We start from the raw sequence: 13,526 nt of genomic DNA on the forward strand, positions 1-13,526 counted from the left end.
GGGGGAAAAGCCATCCCCACCCTTATTGCACGTATGAACATAAATCACCGCAAAGATCAGATCGGTGCTTCCAGGAGAACTTTCAGCACCTGCAACATCCCTCTCTGCTGGAGGCTCCTGGCAGGCAGCAGCGTTTGGGTTTTCCCTGCAGAGATCCGAACGCTCCACCGTGTGGCCAAGCTGCTCCCTCTGCACGGCTGCCTTGGGAATGGTGCTGTCTGCGCTGGGAATGGTGCTTTGCCTCCAAGAAAATTTACTCTGACTCTAGGGAAAGAAGCAAAACATCGAAAAGAAGGTGTTTTCAGCTAAAAAAAATACCCCTCAAATAAATTCTCCAGATACAGTCACACGTATCTGGTTTAATTGCAGAGCATTGGATGCCCATAGAGAAACCCGAGAGCACTAAAGTCACAGGGAACTGATGTAAAAGTTAAATCTCCACTCAAAGTCCATATCAGAATTTAAAAATCAAAGACCATTCTTTTCATTTGCTAATAGGGTGTGAGCAACTAGGAAAAAAAAAAATCTTCCTATATATTATGCAAAATGCTTTCATTATTCTCCTTCTCCCTGAGATATATAAACTGCACCACTTTTTCACTTAGGGTTGAGGGATTTTTCTTTACTTTTTAATATAAGAAGCATTAAGAATAGAATATTTCTCACTTGAATTTTTTTGCTCAATTCTTTAGTGAACTTTTTAAGCACTACTTCTTCCATATAGCATAAATATTCAGTGTCACATTAAGTGCTTAATATCCACAGGTGACTAAGAAACTAAATATTATTATTAACATTTATCAACAAAGCAATCAAAAAGAAGGGATATTTAGACTCCCATTTAGAGAAATAACATCTTGTGCTGAAATGTGAAGTTCTTGTAAATAATTAGATGGTTTTGATACTAAAGGGAGGCATTTGATTCTAATGAGTAATGTTTCCCAGAAATGTGACTCCATTGTCTAATTTTCATAAAACTAATCTCTATTTCTCATAATGATGAATAATAAAATCAATATATTCGAAGTGTCAGAACATAAAACAAGCTTGGAGTGCAGAACACGTGATTTGTCAGATTCGTGGTCCTTTTTGTAGAAGGTAAATGAAACGGTTGAAACAGCATTGATATTTCAACCGCCAGAGCCTACTTCTGAAAATTACTTTCTCAAACCATTAGTATAATCCACTGTTTACTTATTGTGAAAAGTCTCCTTGAAATAAAATCGAGGGGTGGTGCATTCAATACTGAGTGCTCTGCTGCTCCTGCACACACAAACCAGACAAATTCCGTAAAACATCAGTTTTAAGTACCAAGTCCAGACATTTAAGTGTTCTGTTTAAATACAAGGAGCTAATCTGATTTTCTTGTAGCCTGATTTGAAATTTGCAACATAATCTAAAATAAAGAAACCAAATCAATGAGATTAGGAACCTGTACTTTGAGGAAAAAAACCCAACAGAATAAATCCATAGATATGCACAGACACAAAACAATTGGAATCTGAGATGAATGTAGCTAAACAACATTCTCTCATTTGAGATGACATACACTGATTTCCTGGAACATTTAACATCAATGTGATTTGCTGCTGATCAATTAGAAACCAAGAATACCTGGAGAGGAAAGGTTCAAGTCACTGGATCATAAATCTCAGTTTTAGAAGGTGAAAAGTCTCAAGCACCCATTCCTGAAGGTCACATCCTCCCTGTGGCCAGGGCAGCACCTTGCAAGAAATTCCATAGTGGAAAGAAAAATGAAGGCATGAAAGCAAAGCCTAAAACATTTGTCCCCTGAAGAGGGAAAGTGTCTGCAAAAAACTTGATAGAAGTGGGAAATGCGGCAGGGCAACTACAGGAAGGACTGAGGGGAACAGGTTTCATCAGTTTCACATTTCAGGTTTCACCAGTGCTGGAACCCAGGATGCTCTGAGTCACACCACATCCAAACCAGCCTGAAAGGGATTCTTCTGAAACACTGCTGGGATAAACAGATGTTGTTTATCAGATCTCAGAATGTGTCAAAGATCATTTAGCAACGAGTTTCACTGGTTGTTTGTGGACCATGTGTGTTTCAGCAAATAACATGAGCAACACATAAAGAGAAATTATCAGGTTAGGAAAATTCTTGAGAGATTTCTAGGAACAGAAGTTATAGGGGGAACTTTGAGATGTCTGAACATTTTCTTTTAGTAATAAACATTTTTGAGAACCCCCATATCAATTGTAGCCACATCAATAATTACTACACCTCTGGAAATTACACTTCTATTTCGCTCTCATATCTCATCACACATATCAGATCTGGTAGACAACTGCTTAATCAATTTTTGGTGATTTTTACACAAACATAGGTGGTTTGGCTGTATAATCCTTTTCATGCATCTGTGGGGGATACTAGTCTCTGAGCATTTAAATGAGTGCTACTATAAAATGCAATTTCCTGATCAAACTGCAAGAAAAGAATTTTTTTTAAATAATTTTCTGTGCTTCAATTGAAGCACAGCTGAGAGAAAAACTTCAGTGGGGGACTAAGGCCAGAGAATTGAGAAGGCAACAAAGGCTTCAGCTTCTGCAGCTACTCAGCTCTTCACAAAGCCTTTTGCCATGACCTCCCATACATTTAGAACACAGCCACTTGTCACCAAGAAATCATTTCCAGTCTGCCCACCAGGCCAAGGAAACAAGGTTATTCAGAACCAAACCTGAAGACTGGAATCCTCCCATTGTCAAGTGGATGGTTAAACATGGTCAGCTCACCTGGGAATGGTGGTGGTGGGCCAGCTTGCTAGGGATCTGCAGGAACTTCCCCTAAGTATTGAAAGAAATTGTATTCAGAGTGGTGAACATATTTATCCCTGGCTAGGTGAGCAGCCTGTGATACCTTTGTGTCCCAAACTGCTGGTGAATCACTGGAAGCAGCAAGGGAAGCTTCTCCTGGAATATTTAACAGCACCTGCTGGGGCTAAAGGCTGGCTGCTGGCAGTGGGATGAGCATAGTCAAAAGGCATTAATAGTCCTTAGAGGAGAATCCATGTAGTGAATTTCCTGTACCTTCATCACTTCATCCTGTCAGGACAAATCAGCCTGCTTGGTCTCTGCCTTTCTGAAAGCTGAATAAACAAAACCCTCAGGAAAACAATTGCTATTTCCAGTGAAATGAGCAGCCTTTCTTTCACTGATTTGCCAAGCAAAAAACTGCCAAGAAGATAGAGAGAGGAAGACAGTCAAACACTTATGAAAAAGGAAATACCATCCCCAAGTTGAATTTGGCTGGTTGAATTGGCAGGATTGGATCAGAAAGGGTATAATCAGAGAGAACAGAAAAACAGAATGAATCTGAGTTGACTGGAGGAGGAAACAGAAGTAGATTGTTCAGCCTTGCAGCCTATTGGTGCTGCTGTCAGACACAGCCAACCCTTCCAAGCTCCTTTGGGAAGTCGTGTGCTCTGCCAGGATACAAGAGATGGAGCTCCAGCATGAAAGGGATCTTTCCTGCTTTGCAGCCAGTGCCCCAGGCTCTGCATGCTCACTCCTGTAGTTACTCTGTGATGATGAGGGAGGGAAAAACGCCCAGGATTTGAATGCAAGTGAGAAATCAGCTACTAGTATGAGCAGTCACTACTCACTGACATCTGCTGTAGGACTCTGCCTACTGCACCCCAGAAAAAATTCATTGTGACAGGGAAGCAAAGCCTGGAGATGAGCCTGTCCCAGGCAGGCTGTGCTGCTGCCCAGCTCAGTGTGCCAGCCTGCTCTGCTGGTGACCAGGCACAGTGTCCCCACGAGATGGCTGCAGAGGCTGTGGCATCGCAGCGAGCACTCAGAGCTGCAGGGCTCAGAGTGCCTCAAATGCATGGGGCACTGCAAGAAGTCCCTCTTTCAAAAATGCAAGTCCTTGAGACATTTGTCAAAACATCATTAAAAACGATTTTTTTAAAAAGCAGAATTAATTAATTCTCCGATTGTTTAGATTTTTTTTCCCTTCCTGTTTGGCATTTTGTTCTGCTTATTTTTTGGTTATATGCTTCACACAATTCAAATAATCAGCATCAGATTATTTTTTCTTTCTGCTTTTTTAAAATCAATCTTTTTTTGGGAAGTCCTTTTGAAGCTTCTGCATCTCTGTTTTCTGCAATTAGGCTTTTTGTGTTAATTACACTGATTGCCAAACCTTCCATCTCTCCCATGCTTGGCTGCCATTCCCTGCTCACGGTGCCTGTTCACTACACCGCCCGTTCCTTCTCATTTTGGATTTTTTGGTAACTGGCCATGCCATTCCCTAGCTTGACACCAGCTGTGGGTCTTAAGCTCCAATTCAGCCGAGGAACATATGCATAACTCCAAACACAAGCTTGAGCAGGAAAAAGCTTGGCTGGTCACCTAGCCCTGGAAACATTGCCCTGACAGGGAAGATCAACAGCACCTAAACAGCAACCTCAGCCAAGGGCTCCCACTCACTGCGAGTGTGGGCAGCTAAATCCAAGTTTTAGCATGGGTAACACAAACACTTTAGTCCAGGGACAGCTACTTGCCTTTATAATTGTAATTTTCTGAGGTCTGAAGGACACAGTGCTGATTTTAGCCCAGAAACCTCTTCTGTAATGGGTATTAAATGTCAAACAACCAGAATCCCTTTCTTAGCCTATATCTAATAACAGCCTTAGTTTGCAAAGTCCCACAATAAAACCCTACATATGATTTCTCCAAAATCCATCTCTATCCCACCCTTGGTTGAACCCTGGCTCATTGTCAGGTTTCTCTGCTGTTCAGAATAGCTACACTTGTTCAAATCCATTAATTATGCCAATGTTGGAGCAAACTTTGGCTAAACAGCAAACCAAAGCCTACCTATTTCTACCCAGCCCATCTTTAGGCATGATTACTTACAGATTTACATCCTCATTTTTACCATGAAACCATTTTTCAGACTGATTCTTCCAAAGTTTAAACAAACAATTGATGCCAGCCTCAGCCACAACCTCAGCATAGAAGCCAACATCCTATTTTATCCTTTAATTGTGCTCAACCATTAACCAATTAAAAAAAAAAAACTACCATCACACATATATTTAGTACATTTGGGTTTTTTACATCCCTTTTTTTCTGCCCCAAGAGGGAATAAAATTATTCAGTGTCAGACTTTCATGGACCTTGCTCATCAGGAAAAAAAAAAGCTCTGGTCTAGATTTTGACCATGAATAAACCTTCATGGCCTCATCTAAACCCAGTGCCTTAATTTTCTTTATTACAGTGTATGCAAAGCATGTGAGTCACACAGATATCCCCTCTGGATAAGGCCACAAAGGCTTTGTTCTAAGCCCAAATGTGCACATTTCCCCTTCTGAAATCAATCCACGTGGCCATTACTAGCTGTTGTTTCATGCTTGTGGATTTGAGGCTTGGCTCTTATTGGAGAGTTGATTGATTAATTTCAACATTGCAAAAGCCTCATTTAGCCAGGGGGACATTTCTGGAGCTCAATTTTCTAACTGAAAACCAACCATAAGAGTACATTAAAATTATCTAATTTTGAGCCTCTGAATCTTTTCATAAGAACTTGCTCATGAGCATCTTTCCCATTTATTGTTTAAAGATACTTTCAGTCATTGTGTCATTGAAATTAGACATGTATGTGATTTTTTCCCCCTATTTCTAATTCTAGAATCTAAAAAGGATTTTCTTGCAGCTTGCTATTTACAACCTCTAAAAAGTGTGACAATTAAGACAGAGATCCTCAAACAAGGTCCAGAACATGAGGAGGTTCTAGAACTGGGCATAAATATATAAGACAAGTGCTAAACCAGGCAAAACTGTTTATTTTAGAAAGATCTCATTACTGAAGCAGAAAGGACAGTTAATCACTTTGCTTCTGTTTCCCTGGGAAACTGTTCCATTAATGGCATTTCCCACCAAGTTAGCACTTTATTAATATTTTATTTGAAATTAAATCAAATTATGATCATTTGAAGAAAGTAATATAATTGCAATTTAATCTCTTTTCCATTTTCCCTTCCAATTTAATTCAATATGTGATAAAGAGTGTGAAAACAGAGGGGGTGGATTTTTTATATCTATACTTCTTAGTTGTGAGAAAAGAGTGGGAAGTTGTAAATATTTGTGGAAACTTTAAATCTTAAAAAACGAATATGAAAACATGGAACACTTTCATGCGCAATTCAAAATCAGCCTTTGAGGTGAAACAAAGTGTGCTGCAATATTCTCAGATTTTTAGAAGCAGTTATAATTTTTTATCCAAGCTTGGGAACAAAGGAAGCTGCAAAAGAAAGATTTATCAATAAGCACACAGATATGAAGAAATTGTAAAAGCAGTTGATGGGTAAAAATATATTTACTTCCCCTGCTCAAAAAATTACTGTTTTCTCCCTTTCACTGAGGTTCTGTAGTGGTTGTCTGGAGAGTTTAAAAACACCTGCTGAGAAATAATTTTATTTTTTATATATATAAATACACATACACATATATGCATACATATATATGTATATGTGCATACAAATTTTATATATATATGTATATATATATAAAATACATAACAAGCATTTTCAATCAGTGATGAATCCTAACATTTTTAGAATATTTTACATTCTGAAGTAGGATTTCTTTTCCAAATGATGACACATGGATTTTAAATATTAGTAGGAAATTATTATTGAAATATATTATGAATATAAACATTACCTTTAAATTCATTTGTTTTAAACCATAAAATATCCTGCATGTATTTAATTTTTCTAAGTGTGACATTAATATTAATGTATCTATATATTAGATAAAATTATGGAAATAACTGGAATATTAAGATTACTATGAAATTGTATGCATTCATACCACTTACATCTGCTGTCTGAAAGGGCTGTAGCAGATATTCTGAGCAGAATAATCAAGTGCTGTAGGCTTTTGTAGTTATCTCTTTTTCCTGATATTACTGTAGTCATTACAAGTGACACAACAAACTAAGCACTGAACAAAAGACAACTCTTGGACTGAAAATAAATCTTGTCTAGTTGGAAAAAAAAATCATGCATTGTGAGAGCAATTCCTTCTCAAGACAGAAATGTAAACTGACTTCCAGACAACAGCAGTCCCAGGAATCTCAGGAGTCTTGGGGGAATGCTGGGAGGGCAGCAGTGCTGTGGGTGAGGAGGATGGGATGTCCTCTGCAGCACTCATCTCCTCTTCATCCTGTCCAAAAAAGCCACATTTGTCACCTCCACTGACAAGGACAGCTGTGCCCTAGAGGTGGTTAACTCATAGGATCCAAGAAATATCTGCAAATGAAAAAGAAATGCACTCCATCCCTTATTTGGCTAATTAAGGAGAAAACCAGACTTAGCAGTTTTGAGAAAATCCAAGACAAATTTAAGCATCTGGTATTTTCCACTCTTCTCTTCATTTGGGCTTTCTTGGCATATGAGCTGGAGTTTTGGCTGATTTCCACTACAAGCAGAGAAGAGAAGAAGTCAAGAAGTGTCCTCACTTTCCCACCATTCATCTTCACTCTTTTCCAAAAAAACAGTGATAAGGCCAGAGGAATCTCTGTGGGCATCCCAGGCATAGTGGAGCATCTGACTTCCTTCTAAAAAACTTATACTATATGTAGTTGCAATAATTTTGACATATTTTCTCCACACATCCAATTACTTGGAGACTCTTGACAGCTCTTTTGGCAACTCCTTTTCCTGCTGCCTCCTCAGCTACAAAAGGCTGTTTTTCTTGTCAACCCTAGTTGCATTTGCAAAAAAGAAAAAAAAAAGCCAGGAAGAGATCTCCAACAGATCAGCAAAAGAATAAAAATCTTCCCCCTTCCTCTACAAATATTTTCATGTATCTAAATTCTGTACAAATAACTATGTTCCCAGGTTTAACCAGGAGTTGCACTCATTACTGAAAAAGAAAAATTTCATACTATTGGTCTTCAAAATGATGGTGTGTGAGAAATGTTCAGCCTCTTAACGGAGCTTATTTGACTTCACTTTATCAGGAACATAATTTTACAACAGCTGATTACCAAGATGAATAAAATCTGTTTCTTGCACGTGAGGAATACAGGTTTTGCACACATTCCCATTAAACAGCTTCACTCAAGCAAGACTACAGAAAAATGTAGTTTGGGGTCTCATGTTTAACACCAGAAGAAGAAATCACAGCAGTATAAATTACAGTTTGATCTCCAACACAGACAGTTTAATAGGCCATGATTTAGCAAAGCATTTAAGCAAATGTTTAAATCCCATTGATTTAAGTGGGATTTAAGTACATATTAAGTACTTAGCTGAATTGAGGCCATACTGTGAAGGGACTCTTAGAATAAGGAAAGCACAGTAGGCTTTAGGGATCTTTATTTACAGCTCAGATGTTTAACTTTGCAAATTTGGCTTAGGAACCTGTATAATGCAAAAAAGGAGCCAAGGACAGACTGCAAGAACATTTGGCTGCCCAGGGTCACTTCAGGATAATGCAACATACCAATATGGGATTCAGTTTCTAAAATGCTTTTATCCTGAAATTTACCACATATAATTTATAATTAAGCTGACTTGCCTCAATGTGTCATTCAGCAATTGTATGTACGGATCTCTGATGCTGCCAAATTTCTTGTGCTCTCATTTGTTCTTTTCCCATTTTCCCTCTCACTTTTAACCCCAACCTTCTGGTTGCAGGGTGAGGAGGAGGCACATGGCATTTGCTGTTTGTCAATCAACTCTCACTGCAGAACTAGAAATATAAAAAACAAAAAGCAACAAGTGTTTCATCCTGGAACATGAAAATGTGTTTCCCCAAGAGGGGATCAAAACAGATATTTCACTTAAAGGATCTCTATTAAAATGATATAATTTCTCCCATGGATGTATCAAAACTGTGTTGTGTCTATATGGACTTTGCTAAATATTATAGCTGTAACAAAATATTATATTGACTATAGGAGGACTTTTATTTATTTATCTTTTCTTCTTGACCCCAAATCTTATCTGACTCTTATCTAATTTATCTAACTCTACTGACACTATTGCAGAAGACTGAACTGTTTCTATTTATCTTGCAGAGTAGGAGTTTGCTTTTGGGGACATTAATAACTCTTATTGTCAGTTTTCTTCTTTCTGGGAACCAGCCTATTTCCGGAGAGCTCTGGAAACAGGAAACAGAACATTGTATCATGTCCAAACACTGCATTTTGTAGGGAAATAAAGCTTCATGGAATCACTACTCATAAATTAAAAAAGATTGCTTTTGAGAGAAGTTCTTATGTAGCAGTATGCCCTGAGACTTATTGGAAACTTTCTTGGTACTGTTTTTATGGCAGGTCCAAATAAAAATATGATCAAATTTTAGGCATCTAAAAAAAAAATCTCTTTAATTTCACTGCTCAGGTTTGGCTTATTTCTAATAAACATGTACTTATATAGATAACACTGCAGAAATCAATACTCTTCATAATTCTATAAATAAATAATAAAGAGTATTTTCTGTTAGTTAAGAGAGACGAGCAATGTTTTCAAGGCATTTAGTTTGCTGTGGGGAAAGTATCCTAGCAAAACTAATCCCTGATTTATAAATTCAATTTTCATATTTGTGCTGAACAAGTTTGTGATAATGCTGCGAGTAAATCTCACCCTTTCCTGACTCCTAACAGGTGGTAAATTTTCAGAAAAAACATTTTTTTATGCCAAGAAGACACAGAGAATCTGTTACAGCCACTTACAGTGCAACCACTACAATCAAAGTACTTCCAAGTACTCACCCAGCTCAAAAACATACAAGTGCAAGGCCAGTTTAACTACATGATAAGCTGATTTTCTGTCACTGTGTGCACTTTTCCTGGTAATTAAACCCTGCTAAGGAAGTTGTATCAGCCAGGGAATGCCCTGATATCTCTGTGGGTGCCTGTGGAGATGAGCGCACACAAACCATCCGCCCCTCTTGCTCTCACCTGAGTGTGTGCAGAATACTCTGATTCCATTGCTCAGACTTGCTCTGGATTTCTTAGAACTGTGCTAATCCCAGCTTGAACCCCAGGACACAGCAGTCTCTGAGCTGAGGCCAAATGCATTTCTAATGATTAGCAGATAAATTAGGGAAATACTGAGCCTATTAAAATGAACACACTCAGGAATGTAATTGGATAGTGAATTAAATCATTCCTTTCACACTGATTAAACCAATAAAACAGGATGATGGCTGGTGCTCTGAAAGTGTATTACCTGACATTTCATCATCCAATCTGTCAGAAAACAGAGAAGAAAGAGTCACCAAGCTTTAGCAACTACATTCAGAACATTATGGCTATTTAAAAAACAGTCTGTGTTCCCACTGTAAATACCTCAAAGTAAATTTTTACACTATTTAATGTGTAAAAATTTACAATGGCTAGAAACTTAATTTTTCTTCATTCACATTCATGACAAAACACATTTGTCTCATTTTCCTCCTCAGCTGAATCAAATCTTTTTGATAGTAGTATAATGTGGCTACAAAAATCTACTTTGGGAAAAGATTTAGGTAAACAGCTAAAGAGGATTACTTTTTCAGCAAATACACTAGAGGTTTCCAATACTTTTTGTTTTCACTTGCAATCTCTCCAGACAGGCTAAACTCCCAAGCAGTGGGAAGCAAATGTCTTGTGTAGCACAGAAAACAGTGGTTCTGTACTGGAGGAAGGGAAAATAAACAATTTTTCAGTAAACTTTCTGTTCAGTATATTACTAGATTGAGCCACTGTCAGTTTTATACCAAGGTGTTTATCTGAACAAAATAAATGCCAGAGAGGCTGTTCTCATTCAGAAAATACAAGTTAATATCCAATTTCAATTAACTGTGAAGTAGGAATCTCAGGAATTACAGTAGGTGTGATAATCTCATGTGGAGTTAAAATACTCCCAGCAGTCACACCCCAAATGTCTTTGGGTTTTATTTGTTTAAATTACCATGTAATACATTAATGCTTTAGGACGACTGTCTCTGTTCTAGAGGGTGAATGTGGTTCTGCTGAGCTCTAACCAGGGCAGCTGCACTTGGTTTGAGTCCTGTGAGGAGTAAAGCAAATCTCAAATATCTGCCCTGCATCCTCTGCTCTCTGCAGAGCTGCCAGCCCTGAGTGGAGAACTGAAGCAGCTTTTATAGGATGTGTCTTTTCTCAGACCCCAGGAGCCCTGAAGTGCTCGAGCTGATGCTCCACAGATCTGCCCAAGCCCTGGAAAGCATCCAGGAGTCCCAATGGAGAGATCAGGAGAGATTAATTTCATCTGCTGCTGGAGTCAAGTGTGCTGCTGCAGGGTAAAGCAGCGCTTTGTGAGCTCACCCTGGTAAGATTAGACTGCTCCAGGTCCCAGAGTTATTCCAGCACAGAGAAAGGCTCCACTGCTGGTTGCAGAGCAGGCTGGCTTCTCTTTGCCTTCCTTTGGGTTTGTGGCTATCAGTTTGTCAGCACGGAGGGCTCCTGGCAGGCACTGCCAGCTCTGGGCAGTGCCACCACCCCACAGTGCCACACATGGATGGGGACTCACCCAGGGAATGTGCTGGAAACTGGAAACCCAACTTGGCCCGATCAAGGAACCATCCCGGATGAGAAGGGAATTTACTGAAGGAATTACCCAAATGAGACTGGCAGGCTGTAAGCAATGTAATGTGTTGGTTATTTCCAACATCTAGGGGATATATTATCCTTCAGATAAAAAATAAACCCGTAAGAGGGGAAAGTTATTTGGTAAAATCACCACAAACCAGAAAGAGTCACTGTATCTTCAAAAGCAAAACTATTTTTCGGCCAACAAAGAGAAGGATTTTGAAGTCTCAGCTATAAATATTCAAAATATTCCACAAACCACTTTGAGAACCCCTTAGACATGGCCAAAAGCCCAGGCTTTAGAGATATTCTTGTTTCTGTGACATTGGCATCAGGTGTTTTTCTGCAATTTTTCGTAGAAACCTTTGCCTTGTCCTCCACAACCTGTGTAAGGTTACTGAGAAACAATGCCACAGACAACAGTTTCCCTGCAGCTTTCCTCCATTTTTATTGGTTATGCTTTATGGTTTGTATGTACTAAAGTAGACTTAAAAGACAATTATTTCTTTTAATGTCCTACAAGTTCTGTACCAGAGCTCTGATTCCATTGCAGACATTTCTGCTCATCTTAGTGCCAGTTGTAGTTTACTTGCAGAGGACAGAGTGTGTCCATCTGAATTCCTGCTGAAAGTTACTTAAGAATGTAAAGCAACTAAATTAAACAAGTATCCTTATAATCAAACCCACAATAATCTCTATAATTAGCTCTTTTTATCTTTTTTCTTTTTTCATAATAGAACAGCAAAAGACCAGGACTTCTCAGACAGTAAGAAGAATCAAAAACAGAAAATTAGATCAAATATCTTTGTTTTACCAACAATTTTCAGGCTTAGAGACCAGCAAGTCTGTGGAAAAGTCAATACACAGACTTGTGGGCACCATTATATAATTTCCTGTTGCTTTTCCAAGAATCCCATGATCATTTAATGTGGCACTTGCAGGAAATATATAAAAAGGAGTATTGAAAACAGAATTGCAGCAGTGTGATGACATCAATACAAATGCAAATATACACCATCGAGAGATTATTCCAAGAATGTTATTAAAAATAATCAGCTCTGTGAATTCTGGGAGCCCAGGACGGCTGTGCCAGAGCACCTCTTTGGAAGGCCATTGCCAGCAGAGTACAGAAGGCACAATCCAATAAATGAAGCCATTCTTTTGAAGAAATGCTAAGTTTGATCCATCACCAATACCTGAGGAACTACCCAAATCTAGGAGTGCAAAGCAATTATGAAATGAGTACAAAACCACCTGAGGTTTCCAGAGGCCTGGGGAGACACCATTGGTTCAGATGCAGCCAGCACAAATTATTCACAGAACATTCAATTTTCCTTTGTGCCCATGATTCTATGGAGTCACAGCCCAGAGGCCTGACATCTTCAGAGTTTTATTTGCATTTGGGCATTGAGGAATGGCACCTGCAGCTCACCCCAGCCCTAGGAAAGGGGGTCCAGGAGCCCTTGGTACCAGCCTGGCACTGCAGAAATGTCCAGGACAGCAAAGCAAGAGAGAGGACCAATATTTGCTGCACTACAGAGCAGGGTGGAAAATCTAGGCTGTTTCCATCAGGGTTTAATCTACCCCTGTGCTAGCCCAGCTCAAACTGTGCTAGTGTCAGCGGCCACTCTGAGATTTATTAGAAAGGAGTTTAATGGCTCCATCAAACAGTATCCTTTGTTTGAAAGAGGGAAGTACTGATTGCTGATATTATGCCCAAATACATTTAAGACTCTAAAACAGGCTATGGGCAGTAAATTTATTAGAATCAAGTATTAGCAGCTTATTTTCGGTCTATGTCAAGCACTCAGTGCGGGGGGAAGAGATCCCTCACCAAGTATTCAATTAGTAACGATGATCTCACAATGTACTCCTTCTGCTGGGACTCTCATAAGCACTGAGCTCTGAAAACTGGCTGAAATCACTGCTACCAAGTGTGAAATAGGGC

General features: G+C 39.0%; 1 protein-coding gene across 7 annotated transcripts in view; it reads right to left on the minus strand.

Annotated features, from left to right (window-relative positions):
• The window catches only part of TMC3 (transmembrane channel like 3), a 109,729-nt gene that overhangs the window by 29,410 nt on the left and 66,793 nt on the right, over positions 1-13,526 (minus strand). For 2 of the 7 annotated variants that reach the window (XM_074549260.1, XM_074549261.1), the window contains 5 exons: positions 8,560-8,733; positions 7,085-7,200; positions 2,758-2,808; positions 1,615-1,724; positions 90-264 (listed from right to left, as the gene is read on the minus strand). The gene's annotated coding sequence lies outside the window, so the exon portion shown is untranslated. Of the gene's footprint in view, positions 1-48; positions 265-1,614; positions 1,725-2,757; positions 2,809-2,881; positions 6,804-6,853; positions 7,201-8,559; positions 8,734-13,526 lie in introns of those variants that run through there. The other 5 variants (XM_074549263.1, XM_074549259.1, XM_014264691.3 and 2 more) reach the window with 5 other exon arrangements.

Source organism: Zonotrichia albicollis, chromosome 11, assembly GCF_047830755.1.
Source record: "Zonotrichia albicollis isolate bZonAlb1 chromosome 11, bZonAlb1.hap1, whole genome shotgun sequence".
NCBI classification, from domain to species: domain Eukaryota; kingdom Metazoa; phylum Chordata; class Aves; order Passeriformes; family Passerellidae; genus Zonotrichia; species Zonotrichia albicollis.